Source organism: Miscanthus floridulus, chromosome 1 (genome assembly GCF_019320115.1).
Source record: "Miscanthus floridulus cultivar M001 chromosome 1, ASM1932011v1, whole genome shotgun sequence".
Taxonomy (NCBI): Eukaryota; Viridiplantae; Streptophyta; class Magnoliopsida; order Poales; family Poaceae; genus Miscanthus; species Miscanthus floridulus.
This window is the reverse complement of record NC_089580.1, coordinates 175,376,139-175,381,252: the sequence shown is the minus strand read 5'-3', so window position 1 is coordinate 175,381,252 and position 5,114 is coordinate 175,376,139. Positions and strand designations below refer to the sequence as shown.

The 5,114-nt window shown below is 55.5% G+C and overlaps 1 pseudogene; it reads left to right on the top strand.

The window, feature by feature from the left end:
- The first annotated feature begins 456 nt into the window (after positions 1 to 456).
- Positions 457 to 4,748, top strand: LOC136503069 (endo-1,4-beta-xylanase 5-like; annotated as a pseudogene).
- The last annotated feature ends 366 nt before the right edge of the window (positions 4,749 to 5,114 follow it).

Sequence of the window (5,114 nt, the reverse complement as noted above, 5' to 3'; positions counted from 1 at the left end):
CGCCGCTCTTGCGCCGCGAGCCTAGGAGGTCGCCGCCAGGCCAAGGCATCCCGTATTTGGGGCCCACAGTGGAGGAGCAGCCGTAGCCGCCGGCTCGAAGGAGGAGTCCTCCCCGCCTGTGGTCCGCCTAACCGCGCTCCACCGCGGAACCACCTCGCCGTGGGCACGCCTCGCCGAGCCGGCCGCACCCCGACGCAGACCCGCCTCGCAGCGCCGGAGATTTGGGTTGAGGAGAGAGAAGACGGAGGGAAGACGCAGATTTGGCTGCTCTCTCTCCTTCTACGTAAAATAGCTACTCGGAATGCGTACTCTGTTAGACGCCGTTCTTTCCGTGGGCGTGTTATATTTTGGGTATGGGTCGTTATATGGGTAAGCTTTTGGAGACAGTCTTATGTGTTTCACAATGCGGTAGGCTGTGTAGCACCCACGTATTAAATATTGGGTGTACATGTACTACTATTTAGCTGTATGAGTACAGGCAGGCGAGGGAAAAAAAGGAAACTCGTGACATCATCACTGATCGAGCAACTTTGCACCACTTCATTCATGGAATGTATGATTATCCTCGCTGATGAACGACCTCAAGCCATGCAGAACAATTATTTGTACTGTGCACTTTTTTTTTGCCGGGAATCATTCACTCAGCCGGGCACGGCGCCCCCAGCAACACGTGAATACGTGACAGGCTACCGTGACCACGGTCTAGTATACTACCCCCTACGGCTTTAATACGTACACGGTACACCGACCCATCTGCGCCGGCCCTCCGATTCTTCAATGCCGGGAAGAAAACAACAGAAGAAACTTCGAGGTCCGCTGTACAGTTCCCATGGCGTGACGCGCGCGGGCGACCCATGCACACGAGGTCACAGAATAAGGCGACGGTTATTCACAGGACCCTGATCTCACCGGTACCGCCATGCCATGCTACACCTACACTGCAGCAGTCACTCCACTTCAGTACCTCACCCCGTGCCTGCCTATATCACTCTGTCGCTCGCAACGCATCGCATGTGAACTGGGGGGAACAGACAGGCGCTAGTGTTGGCTAGGCCCGGTGCAGGAGCACCAGAACAGAAGGCCACTAGCCCACTACACCAAACGAACAGCCAGCGCTTACTTGCGGCGGCAGCATGCAGCCTCCGAGGACCAGGTGTACGTGATTACGTGGTGGGCGCCCACGGCGGCCCGTGACTCGCCGGCCAGTGGCACCTTGCCAAGTGCCAAAAGGGCGCGCTCTCAGCTCTCTGAAGTGCGGGAACGAATGGTGTCATGTGATGTGACCGGCTATATATAGCGATGCACAGCTCCCTTCCTCTGATTGTAGCACTCTCTTCATTGCGCCCTGCAGTCCTCATTAGCTAGCTGCTAGCTTCCCCTCCATACCCGGCTGCCGTCTCTCTAGTCTCTACACACACAGGTGACACTACAGTGAGGAGCTTGAACAGAGGAAGCGGCGATGAAGATGCATCGCTTCGCTCTGCGTGGCCCGGGGTTTCTCGTGCTGTGGATGCTGCTGCATTGCGGAAGCGAGCTCGCAGCAGCGGTGCCTCCAGGTCAGTGCTGCGCCCATTCCCTTGCTATCCTTCTCTCCTATACGAGTATGCATGTGACATCGTTTGAACTTCCTGGTGACATGCAGATGGCTGGTACGATTACTCCGCCTACACCGACGTAAGTCTCCACTGAAGCATTCTTTCTTCCAGAATTAGCAAGCTAGCTTTATCTGCACGTCGTCATGCATGAGTAACAACTCACAACAATGCAAGCTCGTTAATTATTAACCGCTTTGCTATATATCTGTGGCGTGTCTGCCTGTCGCTTGTGGTTCTTGCATCTTTATCAAAGACCATTTTTTCACCTGGGTGACCACCAAATAACCAATGCGGCAGAGAACTAGGCAGAGGATCGAATAGGAGCCGGGGAAGATGACGAAGCCCAAAGCCATTGTTGGACCACAAATGCTTCCTCCCCACAAGGCCACAACGCACATGATCCTCCCTCAGGCCTCAGTCTCTCCGGCCGGTTACTCCAGTTTTGTTCCCATGCGTGCGTGCGCTGGGACACCTCAGCCCCACACCAGTACCTACCAGCTGCTAGCAGCCAATAGACATTATCACACGGAACAAGTGACAAAACACTATACTACACTTCTCGATAGTATTATAGTATCGACCTCCACTAAGCTCTGAAAATGGTTGGGAGTATCGTGATCATGCATCGGGTCATCATGTTTATTTGATGCTCTCTTCTTGGAAGCTAAGCTCTGCAAGCAAGGCGCCAAGCGGCAGGGCCAAACTCTGCACGCGGCTAACATGCATGCGTTTTTTTTGGGCCGACCAAGTGACCAACTAACGCGGCCGGCAATAGTGAGCCCTCTTTGCTTACCGCGTATTAGTTGTACGCTTATTAGATGCGTTTTTTTCTGTGTGTCGCGTGCTATCTGTCGCTGTCACCTCCACAGTTATCATATGCCGCTTAAATAAATAAGCTTTGATAGAATAAATTATGGGCGAGGCCAGGGTATCTGCGCATGCAGTCGAGCCGTGTGTGCTAAACTGCTAACTGCGAATTTGCATGGCGTCCAGTGCAGAGGCCAGCCGGAGCCGGCGCTGTACAACGGAGGCATTCTCAAGTACGGCAACAGCGGCGACGACCCGGACGGGTACCGCACGACGGAGACCGGCGTCTTCTCCCCGGCGTTCGTGGTGTACAACCTCAACAAAACCACCATGTACACCTTCTCATGTGAGCTCTCGAGACCGCCCCTGCCCTGCCCCTCCCCTCCCTCCCCTATCCAATTCCAGTCATGTGACTATATATGTGAGTCCAACTGCTGCACTCATGTCATGTGAGCTTCAATAGTTCATTCTCGTTGTATGTCATGTCATGCAGGCTGGGTGAAGCTGGAAGGCGCGTACTCGGCTTTGATCACTGCGAGGCTGGCGCCGGACAACACCGGCGCCAGGTGCATCGCCACGGTTCTTGCCAGGAGCGACTGCTGGGCCTTCGTCAAGGGCGGCTTCGTCCTGGACTGGCCAACGCAGACCTCGGTTATCTTCTTTCAGGTACGCAGTTTTTTTCTCTCTATCGGATGCGCTTCGCAAATTACTAAAGTTTTCTTCAGAAGTAGTGCTCATTGTTCATGCGCGCCTGCAGAATGCTGACAAGACCCCCATGAAGATCACCGTCGCGAGCGGGTCGCTGCAGCCGTTCACGACAGATCAGTGGGCGATGCACCAGCAGGATACCATACGGAAGGTAACGTTTCGTCGAGGCCGACGTGGTGTGTCCAAAAAACAAAAGAAGTGTTGTTGCGTGCGATGCGACTAATCTGAATCTCATATTGTTTGCATTGACCGGAGCAGAGGAGGAAGCGTGTGGCGACCATCCACGTCGCCGACCCGCAAGGCGCCCGCGTGGTGGGCGCGTCCGTGTCGGTGCAGCAGACGGCCAAGGATTTCCCGATCGGGTCGGCGATCGCCTCCACCATCCTGGGGAACCAGTCGTACCAGCAGTGGTTCGTGGATCGCTTCAACGCGGCGGTGTTCGAGGACGAGCTCAAGTGGTACTCCACGGAGCCCATGTCGGGGCTGCTGCGCTTCGACGTGCCCGACCAGATGCTGGCGTTCGTGCGGTCGCACCGGGTGATGGTGCGCGGCCACAACATCTTCTGGGAGAACCAGGACGCGACGCCCCGGTGGGTGAAGAACCTGACGGCGGACGACCTCCGCGCCGCCGTGAACACGCGCATCCAGAGCCTCATGACCCGCTACCGCGGCGAGTTCGCGCACTGGGACGTCAACAACGAGATGCTGCACTACAACTTCTACGAGCAGCGCCTGGGGCCCAACGCGTCCATGGAGTTCTTCAGCGTCGCGCAGGACGCCGACCCGCTGGCCACGCTGTTCATGAACGAGTACAACGTCATCGAGACCTGCGACGACCCTTTCTCCACCGTCGACACGTACGTGGCCAAGCTCAAGGAGCTCCGGTCCGGCGGCGCCATCCTGGAGGGGATCGGCCTGGAGGGCCACTTCTCCAAGCCCAACATCCCGCTGATGCGGGCTATACTCGACAAGCTCGCCACCCTGGGGCTGCCCATCTGGTTCACTGAGATCGACATCAGCAACAAGTTCGACGCGCAGACGCAGGCCGCGTACCTGGAGCAGGTGCTGCGGGAGGCCTACTCGCACCCGGCCGTCAGCGGCGTCATGCTGTGGACGGCGCTGCACCCCAGCGGCTGCTACCAGATGTGCCTCACGGACTGGAACCTCAGCAACCTGCCCACGGGGGACGTGGTCGACCGCCTGCTGAACGAGTGGCGGACTCTGCAGGCGGGCGGCCAGACCGACTGCGCACGGCGCCTACAGCTTCAGCGGCTACCTGGGGGAGTACGTCCTCACGGTGAGCTACAACAACAGGACGACGCAGTCCACCTTCTCGCTGTCGCCGGGAGACGAGACCAGGCACATCAACGTTCAGATGTGACCGCGAGTCCGTGACGATCGGTGGGTGGTATAACTGCCAGTGCCCTTGTGTTGTTTTGCATTGGGCTCCTCTCCTGACTCCCTTGTCCCGTGTCACATACGGGGCGCGTAGTGCTTGCCACTGCTTATACTATTACTAGCTGATGTAGTGTGATTGTCGTGGAAGAAGAGCGCACAGCCAATCTATGTTTCTTACTGTCCTGTGTGAAATTTAGTGTACAATCTGGTATCCAACAGCTGGCATGTGCAACATATGGCCACGTTTAATGATCCATCTCACAGACAAGAACCAACGATTTTGATTAAGAGGGGCCGGACAAACATGATCAACGATTTTGATTAAGAGGGGCCGGACAAACATGATCGCACTTTTTAGTGTGATAAAATATACATAATTATATGTTTCAACAACTTTTTAAAAACTTCTACACTGTTTATAACCAAAACAATACTAGTTTAATACAAAATGAGTGGAAATTGATATTTTTATGCTATAAATTCAAATATTTATATAGGTAATATATGAAATGTACTGTGCGGGGGGCGGGGGGGGGGGGGGGGGGTGTTGTGGGCACGGCCCCTGCCTGCCCTCTGGTTCCGTCACTGATCCATCTTAATGTTACT